General features: G+C 37.7%; 1 pseudogene; it reads right to left on the reverse strand.

The window, feature by feature from the left end:
• Positions 1-1,446: 1,446 nt before the first annotated feature.
• Positions 1,447-23,534, reverse strand: part of LOC121042573 (splicing factor, proline- and glutamine-rich-like) — a 40,682-nt pseudogene continuing 18,594 nt past the window's right edge.

Consider the following 23,534-nt stretch of genomic DNA (forward strand, 5'->3'; position numbering starts at 1 on the left):
CTCTTTATCTTTATATTTTGCAAATTTTACTATAATATGTCTTGGTGTAGACCTGTTTGTGAATTTGGAAGGGGAGTTTTCTGTGCCTGTTGCACTTGAATGCCTATTTCCTTCCCCAGATTTGAGAAGTTCTCAGCTATAATTTGTTTGAATAAACCTTCTGTCCCTTTTATCCCATTCTTCTTCTCCGAGACTCCTATGACACAGATATTATTGTGCTTTAAGAATTGCTGATTTCAAAAAGTCTATACTTGTGATCTAATAGTTTTATTTCCCTCTACTTTTCAGCTTCATTATTTTCCATAATTTTATCTTCTATATTACTTATTTGATCCTCTGATTCTTCCATCCTGGTTGCAATGACATTCAGATGATTTTACATCTCCGTGATAACATTTTTTTATTTGGCTTGACTAGTTTTTAGTTCTTTTATATCTGCAGCAAGGTCTTCCCTTGAGTCTTTTATGCTTTGATTTTTTTTGAGCCAGCTAGTACTCTCATGACTCTTGTTTTAAATTATTGTTCAGATATATTACTTATACCTGTTTTGAGCATATCTCGACTCTGGTTTCTTCTTGATCTTTCTTTGGGGGAGAATTCCTCCGTGTTTTCATTTTGTCTAAGTTTCTGTTTTTTGCATGTTAGGAAAGCATGTTATAGTTCCTGATTCTGAGTGTAATGTTATATTAAGAAGGGGTTTATACTGTCCAGGGCTTGGCAGTTCAGGAAATGTTTTTAGTGTATGCTGTTGCACTCTGCTATTGTGATTTGGCTGGTCTTTTCCCCAGGTTAGTCCTCTTCAGAGTTACTCCTTGTTTGCAGTGGGGAGTGTTTGGGCCTTTCACTAGGTGTTCTTTGATTGTTTGTTAAAATAGGCCTGATTAAATAAAAGTCCTGAGAGAGGAGTTAAGATGATGGAAAGTATGAGGACCCTGATCTTGTATTGTCCTTGAAATGCAGCTAGACCAGCACCAAACCATTTTGAACACCTACAAAATTGATCTGAGGATTAACCCAACAATATGCATAAATTGAGCCACAGAACTTGGCAGGTACACAGTGTGGAGAGGTGAATTGGGGGAGAGAAAAGCTGCAGAGTGTAGGGAGCCATTTTCACAGAAAGAGGACAGAGCAAGAAAGAGAATGGGGGAGAGTGTGGTGCATTGGGATGGCACAAGAAAAGCCTTCCCCCTGAAAGTAGCTGGAGAGAAAGATTGATAGAAAGAGTGAAAACACTTGCAGGGGACTGAAAAAGAAATCTGTTCCTCAAAACCATTGATGGGGAGAAAGGAGAGGGTTTCAATACCACCTGGGTTCTATAAACAGTGGAGTTCAGAGTCTGAAGGTTCAGAGCTCACTGCCTGGCAGTGCTCTGGTGAAGAAGTAGGGTGAATCCCCAGGAGCAGGCAGTGTGGTCTGAGGGGTCCATGTGCCACACAGGGAATATCAGTACCTCTGCTTGGAGTTCATTTGGTAGAGGCCATATGGCTTCTGTGTGGGCAAAGGTCCTGGTAGATCCCGTAGAGCAGCCACATTTGCTGGTAATGGGAGAAAGACACCAGAATGTGGTGAAACCTTGTGCTGGCTGTGTGTTGTGATTTGCCAAAATCTCTGAACCTCTGCCCCTGTGTGATCACATGAATGTTTGCTGGGGAAAGCTGGTGTCTGGCCATTGCTCAGTGAGACCCTCCCCCAGAGAGTCAGCATGGGTCCAAGGCACAGGGATCTCTGAAGTGTGGGGTTTTGAAATACAACCCCATCTAAGATAAAACTCTGGCAGGAGGTACTGTCTGGTAGGCAGACAGCTTGGACACAAACAGGGTAGAGGTGGGGAGCTGACAGAGGCCTGAGACAAAAAAGGTATGCTTGATCACAAGTTGGTGAGAGCATGAAGTTCCTGCATCATAGACTAAGTAGTTGGGTGAAACCATTTTCACCTCTACCATGCATGGGCATGTGTATACTCACACGGATCCACTCCAGTATGCTAATAAGTGCCACCTAGTGGAGAAGGGAGCCGTTATACCAAACCCCACCCAACTGCACCTTCCAGGCACATCCCCCAGAACACCAGCACAAATTCCTCCACCAGCTTAGCTAACCGGACTATAATGTGCTTCAAAGTGTCAGTTCTAGGGGAAACTTGATGTAACTTCATTCAGGTTTCATTACGTTTGCTGGCTCATTTATCAGTTTGTTTTCTTCACTCCTGTTTTTGCTTTAACTGTGTTTTTCTTTTTTTTCCTCTTTCTTGAATACAGAAAGGGAAAATTATTTTTTAATTTTTAATTTTCTAATTAAAAATTTCATATTCCATTTTATTTCTTTATTTTATTCTATTTTGTCATTTACATGTTTTAATTTAAAACTTTTTCTTCACTTTTTTTCACTTCCCTTTCCCTTTTTTCTCTATTCTATAAAGCTTCTTTCAACAAGAAGACCAAAACACACCTAAGATCTAGCTTCCTTTATTTGATTTGTTTTGTTTTTATTTTTTTTATTTTAATTTTGTTAGTTTTTTTCTTCCTCCAAAATGAAAGATGAGAGAATTCACCACAAAAGAAAGAACAGGAAGAAACGCAGGCCAGGGATTTAATTAACAGGAAGAAATGCAGGCCAGGAATTTAATTAACAGGAAGAAATGCAGGCCAGGGATTTAATTAACACAGATATAAGTAAGATGTCTGAACTAAAACTTAAAGCATGAGTATAAGAATAGGGTTGAAAAAAGCATAAAAGACATTCCCTTTTTACAGAGATAAAATATTCCCTTTTTACCAAGATAAAAGAACTAAAATCTATTCAAGCCAAAGTTAAAAATCCTGTAACCAAGATGCAAATCTCGAATGGATGTTGCAATGGCAAGGATTGACTAAGCAGAACAGTGAATCAGTAATATAGAAGATAAAATTATGGAGAACAATGAAGTAGAAAAAAAGAAGGAAACCAAGGCAAAAGATCATGGCAAAAACTTAGAGAACTCAGTGACTTATTAAAAAGGAATATCATCTGAATCATAGGAATCCGAAAGATGAAGAGAGAGAAAAAGGGGCAGATGATTTATGTGAGCAAATTGTAGCGGAAAATTTTCTGAATCCAGGAAAGGACCCAGACATCAAAATCCAAGAAGCACAGAGAACTCCCATTAGATTAAACAAAAAATGACCATCACCAACGTATATCATAGTCAGATTCACAAAATACACAGACAAGGAAAGAATTGTGAAAGCAGCAAGGGGAAAAAAAAGTCCTTAACCTACAAGGGAAGACAAACCAGGTTTGTAGCAGATCTGTCCATAGACACTTGACAGTCCAGAAATGAGTGGCAGGATATATTCAATGTGCTGAATTGGAAAAATATGCAGCCAATAATTCTTTATCCAGCAAGGCTGTCATTCAAAATAGAAAGAGACATGAAGAGTTTCCCAAACAGAAACTAAAGGAGTTTGTGACCACTAAACCAGCCCTTCAAGAAATTTTAAGGTGGAATATTTCAGTGGAGAAAAGAAAACAAAACAAAAAACCTGAAAAGAAACAGAGAATAGGAAGAACTGGTGAACATCACCAGGAACACCAACTCTACAGGCAATACAATGGCACTAAATTAGTATCTTCCAATAATGACTTTAAATGTAAATGGACTAAATGCTCTAATCAAAAGACATAGGGTATCATAATGGATGAGAAAACAAGACTCATATATATGCTGCCTGCAAGAGACTCATTTTAGACCTAAAGATACCTGCAGATCGAAAGGGAAGGGATGGAGAACCACCTATCATGCTAATGGATATAAAAAAAAAAAATCTGGAGTAGCCATACTTATATAAGACACACTAGATTTTAAAACAAAGACTGTAACAACAAAAATATCTAACAATTGTAACTCCTTATGCCCCAACTTAAAGCATCAAATATATAAATTAATTAATGATAAACATAAAGAAACTCATCAATAATAATACCATAGTAGTAGGTGAATTTAACAGCCAGCTTACAGCAATGCACAGATCATCTAAGCAGAAAGTCAACAAGGAAACAATGGCTTTGAATGACACACTGGACTAGATGGACTTAACAGATGTATTCAGAAATTCAACCTAAAGAAGCAGAATGCATATTCTCCTTGAGTGCACACGGAACATTTCCCAGAATAGATCACATACTGGGTCACAAATCAGCCCTCAACAGGTACACAAAGATTCAGATCATACCATGATATTTTCAGACTACAACGCTGTGAAACCTGAAACTAACCACAAGAAAAAGTTGAAAAGACCATGAATACTTGGAGATAAAAGAACATCCTACTAAAGAATGAATGGGTTAACCAGTAAATTAAAGAAGAAATTAAAAAGTACATGGAAGCCCATGAAAATGAAAACACGACAGCCCAAAACCTATGGGATACAGCAAAGGCCAATATAAGTGTGAAGTTTATAGCAATCCAGGCCTTCCTAAAGAAGGAAGAAAGATCTCAAATACACAACCTAACCCTATCCCTAAAGGAGCTGAAAGAACAACAAACAAAGCCAAAAAATAGCAGAAGAAGGGAAATAATAAAGATTAGAGCAAAAATCAATGATATCAGAATGAAAAAAAAAAAAAAACCAGTAGAACAGATCAACAAAACCAGGAGCTTGTTCTTGGTTAACAAATTTTATAACCCCCTAGCCAGTTTGATCAAAAAGAAAAAGGGAAGGATCCAAATAAATAAAATCAAGAATGAAAGAGGAGAGATCACAATCAACACAGCAGAAATACACACAATAATAAGAATATTATGAGCAATTATACACCAATGGCTTCCCTGGGGAATTCTACCAAACATTTAAAGGAGAATTAATACCTTTTCTTTTGAAGCTGTTCCAAAAAATAGAAATGGAAGGAAAGCTTCCAAACTCACTCTGGAAGGCCAGTATTACAGTGATTCCAAAATCAAAGACCCCACTAAAAATGAGAACTACAGACCAATTTCCACCATGAACATGGATGCAAAAATTCTCAAGATACTAGCAAACCAATCTAACAAAGTATTAAAAGAATTATTCACCAGGATCAAGTGGGATCTATTCCTGCAATGCAGGGCTGGTTTAATAATGCAAATCAATCGATGTGATACATCACATTAATAAAAGAAAGGATAAGAACCACATGATCCTCTCAATAGATGCAGAAAAAGCATTTGACAAAATACAGCTTCCTTTCCTGATAAAAACTCTCAAGAAAGTAGGGAGTAAAGGAACATACCTCAAGATCATAAAAGCTGTATACAAAAGAACAGCTAATATCATCCTCAATGGGGAAAAACTTAGAACTTTCCCCTTAAGATCAGGGACATGACAGGAATATCTACTCAAACCACTGTTATTCAACATAGTGTTGCCTAGCCTCAGCAATCAGACAACACAAAGAAGTAAAACACATCCAAATCAGTAAGGAGGAAGTCAAACTTTCACTTTTGGCAGATGACTTGATACTCTACATGAAAACCCAGCAGACTCCACCAAAAAAGTACTAGAACTAATACATGAATTCAGCAGTCACAGGATATAAAATCAATGTACAGAAATCAGTTGCATTTCTATATACCAATAATGAAGCAGTAAAAAGAGAAATCAAGGAATCAATCCCATTAAAATTGCTCTGAAGATGATAAGATACCTAGGAATAAACCTAACCAAAGATGTAAAGATCTATACTCTGAAAACCACAAAAAGCTTATGACAGAAATTGAAGAAGACACAAAGATTGATTGGAAGAATAAATATTGTTAAGAGGTCAATACTACCTAAAGCAATCTACATATTCAGTGCAATCCCTATCAAAATATCACCAGCATTCTTCACAGAGCAAGAACAAACAATTCTCAAAATTGTATGGAACCAGAAAAGATCCTGAATAACCAAAGTAATGTTGAAAGAGAAAAACAAAGCTGGAGGCATCATAATTCCAAATTTCAAGCTTAATTACAAAACTGTAATCCTCAAGACAGTATGGTACTGGCACATAAACAGATACATAGATCAATGGAACAGAATAGAGAATCCAGAAATGGACCCACAACTATATGATCAACTCATCTTTGACAAAGCAAGAAAGAATATCCAATGGAAAAGACTCTCTTCACCAAATGGTGTTGGGAAATCTGGATAGTGACATGCAGAAAAATGCACCTGGACCATACACAAAAATAAACTCAAAATGTATGAAAGACCTAAATATAAGACAGGAAACCATCGAAATTCTAGAGGAGAAAATAGGCAGCAACCTTTTTGACCTCAGCCAGAGCATCTTCTTACTAGATGTGTCCCTGGAGGCAAGGGAAACAAAAGCAAAAATGAACTATTGGGACCTCATCAAGTTGAAGCATCTGCACAGCGAAGAAAGCAATCAGGAAAACTAAAGGCAAACAACAGAATGGGAGAAGATATTTGCAAATGACGTATCAGATAAAGGATTAGTATTCAAAATCTATGAGGAACTTATCAAACTCAACCCCCCAAAACAAATAATCCAGTGAAGAAATGGGCAGAAGACATGAATAGACACTTTTCTAATGTAGACATCAAAATGGTAACAAACACATGAAAGGATGCTAAATATCAGTCATCATCAGGGAAATAATCAAAACCGCTTTGAGATACCACCTCACACCTGTCAGAATGGCTAACATTAACAACTCAGGAAACAACAGATTTAGTGAGGATGCAGAGAAAGGAGAACTCTTTTGCACTACTGGTGGGAATGTGAACTGGTGCAGCCACTCTGTAAAATAGTATGCAGGTTCCTCAAAAAATTAAAAATAGAACTACCCTACAACACAGTATTTCCACTACTAGGTATTTGTCCAAAGGATACAGGAGTGTTGTTTCAACAGAACACATGCACCCCAATGTCTATAGCAGCTCTATTGACAATAGCTAAATTAAGGAGAGAGCCCAAATATCCATCGACTGACTAGTGGATAAAGAAGATGTGGTACAATGGAATATTACCTGACATTCAAATGAATGAAATAATGGCATTTGCAACTATGTGGATGGAACTAGTGTATATTGTGCTAAGGAAAATAAGTCAGAGAAAGACAAAAATCATATGATTTCACTTATATGTGGAATTTAAGAACCACAACAGATAAACATAGGGGAAGGGAAGCAAAAAATAAGATAAAAACAGAGAGGGAGGCAAACCATAAGAGACTCTTAAATACAGAGAACAAACTGAGGGTTGCTGGAGGGATACTGGGTAGATGGATTGGCTAAATGGGTGATGGGCATTAGGGAGGGCACTTGGGATGAGCACTGGGTGTTGTATGTAGGTGATGGATTACTAAATTCTACTCCTGAAATCATTATCACACTATGTGTTAACTAACTTGGATTTAAATTAAAAAAGAAAAAAAGAAAAGGCCTGATCCAAAAAAGTAAAAAAAGGAAAAGGAACAAAAAACCCTAAAAAACAGACAAACAAAACTATAAGCCTAATTACAAAAATCAAATAAAAAAAAAAAAAAAAAAAAAAAAAAAAAAAAAAAAAAAAGAAAGCAAAAGAGAATAAGAAGAAAAGAACAAGAAAAAGGAGCCTGATCCAAAAAATGAGAAAAGGCAAGAAGAACAAATGAACAAAACAGTATAAGCCTGATTCCAAAAAATAAAAATAAAAAAGCCTGGTTGTATTTCCACCAGAATCGAAACTGCTGTTTTGGAGTGCTCTATGATCAGTAGATTTGGTGCATGTGGGGAAGCCTGTGTTGGTCTTGTTGGGGATAGGCCTGCTGTGCTGCCACACAATTAGACCTACCTTTATAAAGTTGTTGCTGTAGGGCCCAGGGGTGGGGGGTTGGTGTAGGTGGCTGCAGCCTTGCCTGGGGTACTGTATTGTTTGCTGAAGTCCAGCATTTCTGGTGGGTAGGGTAAGATGGGGTCACCCCACTCTCTCTTCTGGTGTAGGGGAGCTGGTGCTCACCTCTGTTCAGGTCATTCTCACAGATAAGTGATCTCCTTTCCCGTGTCCTATGCTTCCTGTGTCAGATCCCTGCCCTTAACCCTGTGTGCCTGGGCCATCAACCCACAGAGTGCCACAGCTCTCCTGTGCTTTATCTCTGGTGTGTGATTGGGATTCAAAACTCCAAATCTTGAAGAACTTGGCAAGGCATGGACCCATTCTCCTCTTGCAGAGGAAAGCCTCGCCATTGCTGCACCATTCTGACCCAGAAAAGCAGTCCCAGGGCTGTGCAGGTTCCTGGCGTTTATAGTGAAGCACAGTGAAAAGCTGCAACCACTTTTTCTGCCCTCTGCACATGCTTCTGTCTTCTGCTGTTGAAGAGCTACTCAAAGGTGCCAGCCAGATCTTTTGTCCTTGGAGAAGCAGTGTACTGTCTTCCAAATGCACTTGGAAAAGGGGAACTTTCTGTCCCAGTGCGACCCATGGGATCCTTGTACCATGCAGTCTGCTGTTCGCTCCCAGCTTCCCTTCCCTCTCCCCTGGAGCACCGCCACCCACCTGAATATACTCAAATGAATGTCACAGACTTCCAAAAACTCAGAATTTCAGCTCTACTGTTTGCAAAAACTTGTGATAGTCCTCACAATTTACCCATTAAAGGTTTTAGGGGAGTAGTTTCTTGCACGAACCTGATGCACTGCTCTCTCTCTCCCCTTCTCTCCTCCTTTCCATGAAAAGGGCTCCCACTCCACTGCAGCACTGTGGCTTTTCTCTCCCCGTTTCCCTCTCTGCACCATGTATATGCCACATTCTCACCCTCAAATTATGCAGAATGTTCTCTTAATCCTTAAATCGAGGGGTGCCTGGGTGGCTCAGCTGGTTAAGCGTCGGACTTCGGTTCAGGTCATGATCTCTCTCGGTTTGTGAGTTCAAGCCCCGTGCAGGGCTCTGTGCTGACAGCTCAGAGCCTGGAGCCTGCTTCAGATTCTGTGTCTCCTTCTCTCTCTCTGCCCCTCCTCTGCTTGCACTCTGTCTCTCTCACTCTCTCAAAAATAAATAAAAAATTTTAATCCTCAACTCGATTTCCTAGGTGTTCAAAAATGATTTGGTGTTGATCTAGCCATGTTCAGGCAATGAGACTAGCCAAGGGGCCCTCTACCACACTGCCATCTTAACTCTTCCTCCCTAATGGAATTGAAATCTTGAAACTGCCATATATATATATGTATATACACATATCTACATGTACATGTGTATACATATATATACACACATATACATGTAGATATGTGTATATACATATATATATATACACACACATATATATGTATATATAACAATAAAATAATCACATTAACATGAATCTCTAACTCAAGTTTAAATGGATGAAAGACTGGAGTTAAAAGACCTGGAAAATCTATATTTTTAAAAATATGGGGGCGCCTGGGTGGCGCAGTCGGTTAAGCGTCCGACTTCAGCCAGGTCACGATCTCGCGGTCCGGGAGTTCGAGCCCCACATCGGGCTCTGGGCTGATGGCTCAGAGCCTGGAGCCTGTTTCCGATCCTGTGTCTCCCTCTCTCTCTGCCCCTCCCCCGTTCATGCTCTGTCTCTCTCTGTCCCAAAAATAAATAAACGTTGAAAAAAAAAATTAAAAAAAAATATGTAGAAAGCAGTATCCAAAGTTACAATTTCACCCTTTGTATAATCATAAAGGTATTCATACGTGCAAAAAATTGTATAGATGATCTTTAGTTGAATGACAAAGAATGTGTTCCACAAGATGGAAGATAATGATTGTTTTTTTAAAAAATAGGTCTAATTACAAAATGTAAAAAGGTAACAATTAGGAAAAACAGATGTGTAATACAGGGACAATACACATAAAAATGGTGCAAAACTTCCTATGTTTAGAAAGGAATGAAGAAGGGGGGAGAAAAAAAAGAATGTGGGAATGCAATGTGATTGACTAATATATTTGACCAAATAAATTATAACGTCTCATACCACCTCACAAATACATGTAATATATACTCAAGAATTAAATGGCAGAATACTTGGTGAAAATGTAATTTTTGTTTGAAAGAATTCAATCTAAAACAAGTATAAGAACATTCAGTTCCCAGTGCATAAAAGCAAAGAACTTGAAGAAAAAATTTGCAATAGAAAAAGTAAATGGCTAACCTAAAAATATATATTCAGCCTCCCAGGTAAAAAAATAAATGCAAAAAAGCTTGTTAGCATAACATTTTTGCATATTAAATACAATGTTTTTCATATGAATAGTGAATATGAAAGAAGATGTAAAATATGTTTCAAGAGCTGCTTGTTGGATTGTCCCATTTATTATTATTGTATATTATATTATATTATATTATATTATATTATATTATATATAGGACAATAAGAGTCCCCCTTATTATATATAATTATACATTGTTATATATTTATTTTATTATATATTATATATGTCCCATATTTATATATTTATTACGATTAATATTTATATTATACATTATTATATAGTCCTTCTTTCTCTCTAATTATGACTTTTGTTTTAAGGTCTATTTTGTGAGGGACTCCTGTGTTGCTCAGTTGGTTAAGTGTCTGACTCTTGGTATTGGTTCAGGTTGATCTTGCAATTTCTGAGTTTGAGTCCCATGTCAGCCTCCAGTTGGCAGTGCAGAGCGTGCTTGGGATTCTCTCTCTCTCCCCCTCTCTCTGCCCCTCCCCAACTCACACTGTTTCTGTCTCTCAAAATAAATGAACAACAAAAAAATAAAGTCTATTTTGTGAGATGTAAGTATTGCCATCCTGGCTTTCTTTTGACATTCGTTTGCATGATAAATGTTTCTCTATCCCCTCATTTTCAAGCTTCAGGTGTCTTTAAGTCTGAAATGAGTCTCTTGTAGGCAGCATATAGATGAATCTCATGTTTTTATTGGCTTCGTCACTCTATGTCTTTTGATTGGAGGGTTTAAGTCCATTTACATTCAAAGCAATTATTGATAGATATGTATTTATTGCCCTTGTGTTGTTTTGCGTTATTTTTGTAGGTTTTCCTGATCCTTTTTTCTTTCTTGCTCTCTTTCATGGTTTGTTAGATTTCTTTGTTCTTTGAATATATATTAGTGGTTTTTCATTTGTGGTTACCATTAGGTTTTTTTATAACATCTTCTGCATACAGTAGTCTATAATACATTGATGGTCCCTTAAGTTTGAACCCATTCCTTACTCTTCTCCCCACTTTTTTTACTGTCATATTTTATATCCATATTTTATTTTATTTTATTTTGTGTTCCTATGCCTGATTGATTGATTGATTTTATGTTTTAAATTTACATCCAAATTAGTTAGTGTATAGTGCAACAATGATTTCAGAAGTAGATTCCTTAATGCCCCTTACCCATTTAGCCCATCTGCTCTCCCATCCCCCTTCCAGTAATCCTCTGTTTGTTCTCCATATTTATGAGTCTCTTATGCTTTGTCCCCTTCCCTGTTTTTATATTATTTTTGTTTCCCTTCCCTTATGTTCATCTGTTTTGTTTCTTAAAGTCCTCATATGAGTGAAGTCATATGATATTTGTCTTTCTCTGACTGGCTAATTTCACTTAGCATAATAGCCTCCAGTTCCATCCACATAGTTGAAAATGGCAAGATTTCATTCTTTTTGATTGCCAAGTCATACTCCATTGTATATATATATACCACATCTTCTTTATCCATTCATCCATTGATGGACATTTGGGCTCTTTCCATACTTTGGCTATTGTTGATAGTGCTGCTATAAACATGGGGGTGCATGTGTCCCTTCAAAACAGCACACCTGTATCCCATGGATAAATGACTAGTAGTGCAACTGCTGGGTTGTAGGGTAGTTATATGTTTAGTTTTTTGAGGAACCTCCATACTGTTTTCCAGAGTGGCTGCACCAGCTTGCATTCCCATCCTATGCCTGATTTTTGAAGATATACATATTTATACTGCTTTTATGTTTTCTACTTTATATACTCTCACTTATGGTCTTTCCTTTCCACTAAGAGAGTCCCCTTTAATATTTCTTGAAGGGCCAATTTAATGGTCCTTTGGTTTTTGTTTTCTGAGAAGCTTTTTATCTCTCCTACTCTGAATGATAGCCTTGCAGTGTATACAATATTCTTGGCTACAGATTTTTCCCTTACAACAGTTTGAATGTCTTATACCACTCCCTTCTGGACAGCAAAATTTCTGCTGAAAAATCTGCTGATCACCTTAGGGGGTTTCCCCTTGTGTGAAACTGTTGTTTTGCTGCTTTTAAAATTGTTTATTGTTACTTAGCCATTTTTATTACTATGTGTCTTAGCATGGAAATTTTGGGGTTGATTTTGTTGAGGGATCCTTGTGTCTCCTATTTCTGAATATCTGTTGCCTTCCCCAGATTAGAGATGTTTTCAGCTATTATTTCTTCAAAAAAGTTTTCTGCCCTATTTTCTCTCTCTTCTTCTACTGACATCACTATAATATGAATGTTATTATGCTTGATGAAGTGACTGAGCTTCCTATGTCTATTCTAATTTGGTCTATTTTTTTCTTTTTTGCTTATTTGCTCAGCTGAATTACTTTCTTTTTAAAAATATTCATTTCACTTCAACTTAGTTAACATAGAGTATAGTATTGGTTTCAGGAATAGAACCCAGTGATTCACCACTTTCATATAAAATCCAGCGATCATCCCAAGTGCCCTCCTTAATGCTCATAACTCATTTCATTCATCTGCTGACCTATCTCCCCTCCAGCAACCCTTAGTTTATCTCTGATTTTAAGAATCCATTATGGTTTGCCTTCCTCTGTGTTTTATCTTATTTTTTCATTCCCTTCCCCTATGTTCACCTGTTGTGTTTCTTAAATTCCACATATGAGTGAAATCATAGGATATTTGTCTTTTTCTGATCAACTTATTTCGTGTAGCATAATACACTCTAGGGGCGCCCGGGTGGCTCAGTCGGTTAAGCGTCCGACTTCAGCCAGGTCACGATCTCACGGTCCGTGGGTTCGAGCCCCGCGTCGGGCTCTGGGCTGATGGCTCAGAGCCTGGAGCCTGCTTCCGATTCTGTGTCTCCCTCTCTCTCTGCCCCTCCCCCGTTCATGCTCTGTCTCTCTCTGTCTCAAAAATAAATAAACGTTAAAAAAAATACACTATAGTTCCATCCATGTTGTTGCAAGTGGCAAGATTTCATTCTTTTTGAAAGCAGAGCAGTATTCCAATGTGTATATATACCACTTCATCTTTATCCATTTGCCAGTCAATGGGCATTTGGGCTCTTTCCATACTTTGGCTACTGTCAATACTGCTGCTATAAATTTTGGGGGTGCAGGTGCCTCTTCAAATCACCACTGGTGTATCTTTTGAAGAATTACCTAGTAATCTCTGGGTTGTAGGGTAGTTCTATTTTAAATTTTTTGAGGAACCTCCTTACAACTGGTATGCGGTGGTATCTCATTGTGATTTCGCTCTGTATTTCTCTGATGATGAGTGATATTGAGCATCTTTTCATGTGCCTGTTAGCCATTTGGATGTCTTCTTTGGAAAAGTGTCTATTCATGCCTTCTGCCCATTTCTTCACTGGACTATTTGTTTTTTGGGTGTTGAGTTTGATAAGTCCTTTATAGATTTTGGACACTAATCCTTTATCTGATATGTCATTTGCAAATATCTTCTTCCTTTTTAGTTTTGTTGATTGTTTCCTTGGCTATGCAGAAGTTTTTATCTTGATCAGGTCCCAATAGTTCATTTTTGCTTTTATTTCCCTTGATTCCAGAGACGTGCCTAGTAAGAAGTTGCTCTGGCTGAGGTCAAAGAAATTGCTGCCTCTTTTCTCCTCTAGTATTTTGATGCTTTTCTGTCTTGCATTTAGGTCTTTCATCCATTTTGAATTTATTTTTGTGTACGGTGTAAGAAAGTGGTCCAGGTTCATTATTCTTCTTGCCGTCCAGTTTTCCAGCACCATTTGCATCAGATTGCTTTCTATTGGATACTCTTTCCTGGTTTGTCGAAGATTAGTTGGCCAGACATTTGTATGTCCATTTCTGGGTACTCTATTCTGTTCCATTGATCTATGTGTCTGTTGGGCAAGGGCCATACTGTCTTAATGATTACAACTTTGTAATACAACATAATGTCTGGAATTGTGATGCCTCCAAGCTGGGTATTCTTTTTTCAGCATTACTTTGACTATTTAGTGTTTTTCTGGTTCCAAACAAATTTTAAGATTTTTGTTCTAGCTATGTGAGAATTTTGGTGTTATTTTGATACGGATTGCACTGAATATGTAGATTCCTTTGGGTAGTAACGACATTAAAAAAAAAGTTCTTCCAATACATGAGCATGGAATATTCCATATTTTTGTGTCTCCCTTAATTACTTTCATTTTTTAAAAAACTACAATTCATTGTCAAATTGGTTACCATACAACACTCAGTGCTCATCCCAAGAGCCCTCCTCAATCAATGTCCATCACCCACTTTCCCCTCTCCCTCATCCCCCATCAACCCTCATTTGGTCTCAGTATTTAAGAGTCTCTTATGGTTTGCCTCCCTCCCTCTCTGTAACTTTTTTCCCCCTTCCCTCCCCCATGGTCCTCAATAAGTCTCTCAAGATTCACATATATGGTATCTGTCTTTCTCTGACTTATTTCACTTAGCATAACACTCTCCAGTTTCATCCATGTTGCTGCAAATGGCCAGATTTCATTCTTTCTCATTGCCAAGTAGTATTCTATTGTATATATGAACCACATCTTCGTTATCCATTCATCAGTTGATGTATATTTAAGCTCTTTCCATAATTTGGCTATTGTTGAAAGTGCTGCTATAAGCATTGGGGTACAAGTGCCCCTATGCATCAGCACTCCTGTATCCCTTGGGTAAATTCCTGGCAGTGCTATTGCTGGGTCATAGGGTAGTTCTATTTTTAATTTTTTGACTACCCTTCCCACTGTTTTCTAGAGCGGCTGCACCAGTTTGCATTCCCACCAACAGTGCAAGAGGGTTCCCATTTCTCCACATTCTCGCCAGCATCTGTAGTCTCCTGATTTGTTCATTTTAGCGACTCTGACCAGCGTGAGGTGGTATCTGAGTGTGGTTTTGATTTGCATTTCCCTGATAAGGAGTGACGTTGAGCATCTTTTCATGTGCGTGTTGGCTATCTGAATGTCTTCTTTGGAAAAGTGTCTATTCATGTGTTCTGCCCATTTCTTCACTGGATTGTTTTTCAGGTGTGGAGTTTGGTGAGTTCTTTATAGATTTTGGATACTAGCCCTTTGTCTGATAGGTCATTTGCAAATATCTTTTCCCATTCCGTCGGTTGCCTTTCAGTTTGGTTGTTTCCTTCACCATGAGAAGCTTTTTATTTTGATGAGGTCCCAGTAGTTCATTTTTGCTTTTGTTTCCCTTGCCTCCAGAGACGTGTTGAGTAAGAAATTGCTGCGGCTGAGGTCAGAGAGGTTTTTTCCTGCTTTCTCCTCTAGGGTTTTGATGGTTTCCTGTTTCACATTCAGATCCTTCATCCATTTTGAATTTATTTTTGTGTATGGTGTAAAAAAGTGGTCTAATTTCATTCTTCTGCATGTTGCTGTCTAGTTCTCCCAGCACCATTTGTAGAGAAACTGTTTCATTGGATACTCTTTCCTGCTGGCCATACATTTGTGGGTCCAATTTTGGGTTCTCTATTCTATTCATTGGTCTATGTGTCTGTTTTTGTGCCAATACCATACTGTCTTGATGAATACAACTTTGTAGTAGAGGCTAACATCTGGGATTGTGATGCCTCCTGCTTTGGTCTTCTTCAATATCACTTTGGCTATTCGGGGTCTTTTGTGGTTCCATACAAATTTTAGGATTGCTTGTTCTAGCTTCGAGAAGAATGCTGGTGTAATTCTGATTGGGATTGCATTGAATGTGTAGATAGCTTTGGGTAGTATTGACATTTTAACAATATTTATTCTTCCAATCCATGAGCACGGAACGTTTTTCCATTTCTTTATATCTTTTTCGATTTCCTTCATAAGCTTTCTATAGTTTTCAGCATATAGGTCTTTTACATCTTTGGTTAGATATATTCCTAGGTATTTTATGCTTCTTGGTGCAATTGTGAATGGGATCAGTTTCTTTATTTGTCTTTCTGTTGCTTCATTATTAGTGTATATGAATGCAACTGATTTCTGTACATTGATTTTGTATCCTGCAACTTTGCTGAATTCATGATTCAGTTCTAGCAGACTTTTGGTGGAGTCTATCAGATTTTCCATGTATAATAGCATGTCATCTGCAAAAAGCGAAAGCTCGACTTCATCTTTGCCAATTTGGATGCCTTTGATTTCCTTTTGTTGTCTGATTGCTGATGCTAGAACTTCCAACACTATGTTAAACAACAGCAGTGAGAGTGGACATCCCTGTCGTGTTCCTGATCTCAGGGAAAAAGCTCTCAGTTTTTCCCCATTGAGGATGATGTTAGCTGTGGGCTTTTCATAAATGGCTTTTATGATCTTTAAGTATGTTCCTTCTATCCTGAATTTCTCGAGGGTTTTTATTAAGCAAGGATGCTGAATTTTGTCAAAGGCCTTTTCTGCATCGACTGACAGGATCATATGGTTCTTATCTTTTCTTTTATTAATGTGATGTATCACGTTGATTGATTTGCAAATGTTGAACCAGCCCTGCATCCCAGGAATGAATCCCACTTGATCATGGTGAATAATTCTTTTTATATGCTGTTGAATTTGATTTGCTAGTATCTTATTGAGAATTTTTGCATCCATATTCATCAGGGATATTGGCCTGTAGTTCTCTTTTTTTACTGGGTCTCTGTCTGGTTTAGGAATCAAAGTCATACTGGCTTCATAGAATGAGTCTGGAAGTTTTCCTTCCCTTTCTATTTTTGGAATAGTTTGAGGATAGGTATTAACTCTGCTTTCAATGTCTGGTAGAATTCCCCAGGGAAGCCATCTGGTCCTGGACTGTTATTTGTTGGGAGATTTTGATAACTGATTCAATTTCTTCGCTGGTTATGGGTCTGTTCAAGCTTCCTATTTCTTTCTGTTTGACTTTTGAAAGTGTGTGGGTATTTAGGAATTTGTCCATTTCTTCCAGGTTGTCCAGTTTGTTGGCATATAATTTCTCATAGTATTCCCTGATAATTGCTTGTCTTTCTGAGGGATTGGTTGTAATAATTCCATTTTCATTCATGATTTTACCTATTTGGGTCCTCTCTTTTCTTTTTGAGAAGCTTGGCTGGCTAGAGGTTTATCAATTTTGTTTATTTTTTCAAAAAACCAACTCTTGGTTTCATTGATCTGCTCTACAGTTTCTTAAATTCTATATTGTTTATTTCTGCTCTGATCTTTATTATTTCTCTTCTTCTGCTGGGTTTGGGGTGTCTTCGTTCTGCTTCTATTTCCTTTAGGTGTGCTGTTAGATTTTGTATTTGGGATTTTTCTTGGAGAAACCACTTTTAAATTAACGTCTTTTTTCAGTGATTTAGAAGTGTTTGGAGAGGTCAGGAAGTGTAAGAAAAGTGCTATACACTCAAATCTGTGAAAGAAACTGGAGATAACATCTTTCAACTAACATTTTGTTTCATTAATTGGAAGTGTTTGGATATCCAGGAATAGAAGTATAAGGAAAGTGCCATATACTCAATATTGTAAAAACAACATTGTGGAGAAATTATCTTTTACCTAACACCCGGTTTCATTAAGTTAGAAGGGTTTGGAAACACAGGCCTAGAAGTATAAAAAAATGACATATTCTCAACACTCTGAAACAGCACTGTGAAGAAACCATCTCTCAACTAACATCTTGTCTCACTAAGTTGAAAGTGTTTGCAAATCTAGGCATGCAATTATAAGGAAAGTGCCATATACTCACCTCTGTGAAGCAACACTGCGGTGATATCATCTTGACATGAACAATTTATATCACTAAGTTTGAAGTGTTTAAAAACTAGCCCTACAAGTATAAGGAAAGTGCCATATACTCAATGCTGAAACAACACTGTGGAAAAATCATCTTTCAAGTAACATCTCTTTTTACTAAGTTAGAAATGTTTTGAAAGTAGCCCTAGATATATAAAGAAAGTTCCATACACTCAATTCTGTCAGACAGCACTTTGAAGAAACCATCTGTGAACTAACGTCTTGTTTCATTAAGTTAGAAGTGTTGTGGGGAGCCTGGGTGGCGCAGTCGGTTAAGCGTCCGACTTCAGCCAGGTCACGATCTTGCAGTCCGTGAGTTCGAGCCCCGCGTCAGGCTCTGGGCTGATGGCTCAGAGCCTGGAGCCTGCTTCCGATTCTGTGTCTCCCTCTCTCTCTGCCCCTCCCCCGTTCATGCTCTGTCTCTCTCTGTCCCAAAAATAAATAAACGTTGAAAAAAAAATTAAAAAAAAAAAAGAAGAAGTGTTGTAAAATCTAGGCTGGAAGTATAAGAAAAGTGTCATATTCTCAATTCTGTGAAACAACACGGTGGAGACAACATCTCTCAATAACATCCGGTTTCACTAAGTTGGGATTGGTGTAAACCTAAGCTTAGAAGTATAAAGAACGTGCCATATAGTCAACTCTGTGATACAACACTGTGGACAAACCATCGTTCAACTAATATCTGGTCACTAAAAATTTAAGGAAAGTGCCATATACTCAATCTGTTATACAACACTGTGGAGAAATAATCTTTCAACCAACATCTTGTTTCACTAAGTTAGAAATGTTTAGAAATGTAGGTCTAGATGTATAAGGAAAGTGCCATATTCTATATAGTGTGAAACAAACCTGGAAAAGCCATCTGAGAGGTAACATTTTTTTTCACTCAGAATTGTTTGGAAACCTAGTCCAAGAGTATAAGGAAAGTGCCATATACTCAACTCTGTGAAACAACACTGTGTACAACCCATCTTTTCACTAACACCTTGTTTCACTAATTGAGAAGTGTTTGGAAATCTGGACTAGAAACATAAGAAATGGTCATATTCTCAACTATGTGAAACAACACTGTGAGCAATCTTTCAACTAACATCTACTTTCAAGAAGTCAGCAATGGACAGATCATCTAAAAAGAAAATAAACAAGGAAACATGGCTTTGAATGACACACTGGCCCTGATGGACTCAATAGATATATTGAGATCATTCCATCCTAAAACAGCATAATACACATTCTTTACAAGTGAACATGGGACATTCTCAGAACATACCACATGTTAGGTCACAAAATAGATCTGAACAAATACAAAAAGACTGAAGTCATTCCATGCAACTATTCTGACCACAGTGCTATGAAACTAGAAGTCAACTACAAGAAAAAGTCTGGAAAGACAACAAATACATGATAGTTAATAACATTCTGCTAAATAGTGAATGCACAGTAGAAGAAGAAGAAGAAGAAGAAAAAGAAAAAGAGGATGAAGAAGAAGAAAAATAAAAGAAGAAGGAGAGGAAGGAGGAGGAAGAAGAATGAGAAGGAGGAGGAAGAGAAATAGATGGAGGAGGATGAGGTGGAGGAGGAGGAGAAGAAGGAGGAGGAAGAGGAGAATGAGAAGAAGAGGGAAGAGTAGGAGAAGAAGGATCAGGAGGAGAAGGGGAAGAAGGAGAGGAGAAAGGGAAGGGGAGGTGAAGGTTAAGAGGTAGAGAAAGAGGAAGAAGGAGAAGGAAAGGGAGAAGGAGAAAGGGAAGAAGAAAGGGAAGCATAACAGGAAGAGGAAGAGAGAGGAGGAGGAGAAGGAGAAATTTTAAAAGTGCATGGAAAAATCCAAAATCTATAAAGAACTTATCAAACTCAGCATCCCCAAAACAAATAATCCAGTGAATAAATGGGCAAAGGACATGAATAGGCACTTTTCCAAAAAATTCTTCCACAAAGCTAACAGACACATGAAAAGATGCTCCACATCACTCATCTTCAGGGAAATACACACCAAAACCATAATGACATATCACCTCACTCCAGTCAGAATGGTTAAAATTAACAACTCAGGCAACAACAGATGTTGGTGAGGATGCAGAGAAAGAGAAACCCTTTTGCACTGCTGTTCAGAATGCAAACTGGTGCACCCACTGTGGAAAACAATATGGCAGTTCCTTAAAAAATTAAAAATGGAATTACCCTATGACTCAGAAATTGCAGTACTAGGTATTTCTCCAAAGGATACAGGAGGGGTGATTTGAAGGGGCACATACATCCCAACGTTTTTAGCTTCATTATCAACAGTAGCCAAAGTATGGAATGAACCCAAATGTTCAACTGATGAATGGATAAAGAAGATGTGTTATATATGTACAAGGGAATATTACTCAGTGATGAAAAAGAATGAAACATTGCCATTTGCAACAACGTGGATGGAACTGAAGTATATTATGCTAAGCAAAATAAGTCAGTCTGAGAAGGACAAATATATTATTTTACTCATATGTGGAATAAAGAAACAACAGATGAACCTATGGAAAGGGAAGAAAAAATAAGATAAAATCAGAGAAGGAGGCAAACCATAGGAAATCTTTAAAAAAAAGAACAAACTGAAATTTTTTGGAGGGGAGGTGGGTTGGGTATGTGTTAAATGGATGATTAAGGGGGACACTAGTTGGGGTGAGCCCTGGGAGTTATATATAAATGATGTCACTAAATTCTATTCCTGAAATCATTACTATACTATATGTTAAGTAAATTGGATTTAAATTTTTAAATAGTGCCTGGAAAAAAATGAGAGTGGAAACATAATGGTGGAAGACTTCTGAATGCAGCAAAACCAAATCAAAGAGGGAATTTATAGCAATACAGGCCTACCACAAGATGCAAGAGAAATCTCAAGTAAACCACCTAGTCTTCCATCTAAAGAAGCTAGAAAAAGAACAAGAAACAAACTTAGAACCAGCAGAAGGAAGGAATGATGAAGATTGGAGCAGATACAAATTACATAGAAAGAAAGAAAGAAGAAAGAGAGAGAAAGAGAAAGACACAGGGGCGCCTGGGTGGCGCAGTCGGTTAAGCGTCCAACTTCATCCAGGTCATGATCACGCGGTCCGTGAGTTCGAGCCCCGCGTCGGGCTCTGGGCTGATGGCTCAGAGCCTGGAGCCTGTTTCCGATTCTGTGTCTCCCTCTCTCTCTGCCCCTCCCCTGTTCATGCTCTGTCTCTCTCTGTCCCAAAAATAAATAAACGTTGAAAAAAAATTAAAAAAAAAAAAAAAGAAAGAGAAAGACACAGAGAGAAAGAGAGAGGAAGCAAGGAAGGAAGGAAGAAAACAAAAACAATAGAAGGGATCAATGAAAGCCAAAACTGGCTCTTTGAAAAAAATCAATAAAATTGATAAACCTCTAGCCAGATTTATCATGGAAAAAAAAGAATGGACAAAAATACATCAAATCACCAATGATAAAGGAGAAATAACAACTAATACCATAGAAATACAATCATAAGGGCATACTATATAAAAATACATGCCAGCAAAATGCAAACCTAGAAGAAATGCTTAAATTCCTAGAAACATATAAACGACCAAAATGGAAAAAAAAATAGAAAGAGGAAATTTGAACAGACTGATACCCTGTAAGAAAATCAAGTCAGTCATTAAAAACTTCTAACACACTATCCAGGACGGATGGCTTCACAGGCAAATTCTACCAAACAATTAAAGAAGATTTAATATCTATTCTTCTTAAAGTATTCCCAAAAATAGAAATGGAAGGAAAACTCTGGATTCATTCTATAAGGCCAGCATTACCCTGATACCAAAACCAGGTAAAGACACCACTACAAAAGAGAAGTACAGGCCAATATCTCTGATGGACATACATGCAAAAACTCTCAGTACAAGAATAGCCAACATAATTCAATATCCGTAAAAAAAATCAGTCACCATGATAAACTGGGATTTATTCCTGGATCACAACTGTTCTTCAATATTCACATGCCAATTATTGTGATATATCACATCAATAAGAGAAAGGTTACAAGCCATAAGATCATTTTCAACAGATGCAGAAAAGCATTTGGTAACATAAAACACCCACTCATGATAAAAAAGAAAAAACTTCAACAGAGTAGGGTTTGAGGGAACATACCTCATAATAAAGGCCATCTATGAAAAACACAGCTAACATCATCCTTAATAAGAAAATACTGAGGTCTTTCCCCCTTAGGTACTACACAGGGATGTCCACTCTTACCATGTTCACTCAAAATAGTACTGAAAGACATAGCCAAACCAATCAGACAAAAAGAAATAAAAGAAGTCCATATCAGTGTGGAAGAAGTAAATCTCTCACTATTGGCAGATGACAGGATACTATGTATAGAAAAGCCTAAAAACTTCACGATAAAAATGGCTAGAACTGATAAATGAATTCAGTGAAGTCTCAGGATCCATAAATCAATATACAGAAATTTGTTGCATTTCCATAGACTAATAATGAAGCCACCAAAAGAGAAATTAAGAAAACAATCCCATTTACAGTTGCACTCAAAATAATAACATACCAAGAATATACCTAACCAAACAGAAGAAAGACCTTACCCTGAAAATGATAAAACACTGAGGAAAGAAATTTAAGATGACACAAAGAAATAGAAAGACATTCTGAGCTCATGGATCAAAACAAACATGTTTGAAATGTCTATTGTACCCAGAGCAATCTACTCATTTAATGCAATCCCTATCATTTTTCACAGAACTAGAACAGACAATCCTAAAATTTCTGTGGAACTCCAAGAGACTCCAAAGGGCCAAAACACTCCTTAAAGAGAAAAGCAAAGCTAGGTGCGTGACAAAAATAGGTGGCACAAAAATAGACACACAGATCAATAGAACAGAAGACATCCAATGGCTAACAGACACATGAAAAGATGTCCCACATCACTCATGCTCAGGGAAATGCAAATCAAACAACAATGTCAGACCTCCTCACACCTGTCAGAAAGGCTAAAATGAACAACTCAGGCAGTAACAGATGTTGGCACAGATGTGTTGAAAGGGGATCCTTGCATATGGGTGGCTCAGTTGGTTGAATGTCTGACTTCAGCTCAGGTCATGATCACGGGTTTTGGGTTTGAGCCCCATGTTGGGCTCTATGCTGACAGCTCAGAGCCTGGAGCCTGCTTGGGATTCTGTGTCTCCCTCTCTCTCTGCCCCTTCTTTCAATTTTTGTCTCTCTCTGTCTCAAATATAAAAATAAAATGTTCAAAAAAAGGAGGAGGAGTGCTTTCTAACACTCTCCTTAAAAAAATCATAACAGAGTGGCTGCACCAGTTTACATTCCAACCAGCAGTGCTAGAGTGTTTCCCTTTCTCCATATCATCACCAGCAGATGTTGTTTCTTGTGTTGTTAATTTTAGCCATTCTAACAGATGTAAAGTGGTATATCATCATGGTTTTGTTTTGCATTCCCTTATGATGATTGATGTTGAGCATCTTTCCATGACTCTGTTAGCCATCTGGAAGTCTTCTTTGGAAAAGTGTCTATTCAGGTCCAATTCATAACTGGGCTGTTTGTTTTTTGGGTGTTGAGTTTGATAAATTGTGTCTCAATTTTGCATCCTAACCCTTTATCAGATATGTCCTGTGCAAGT

Source organism: Herpailurus yagouaroundi, unplaced genomic scaffold (genome assembly GCF_014898765.1).
Source record: "Herpailurus yagouaroundi ecotype Mexico unplaced genomic scaffold, PumYag 185, whole genome shotgun sequence".
In the NCBI taxonomy this organism is placed as follows: domain Eukaryota; kingdom Metazoa; phylum Chordata; class Mammalia; order Carnivora; family Felidae; genus Herpailurus; species Herpailurus yagouaroundi.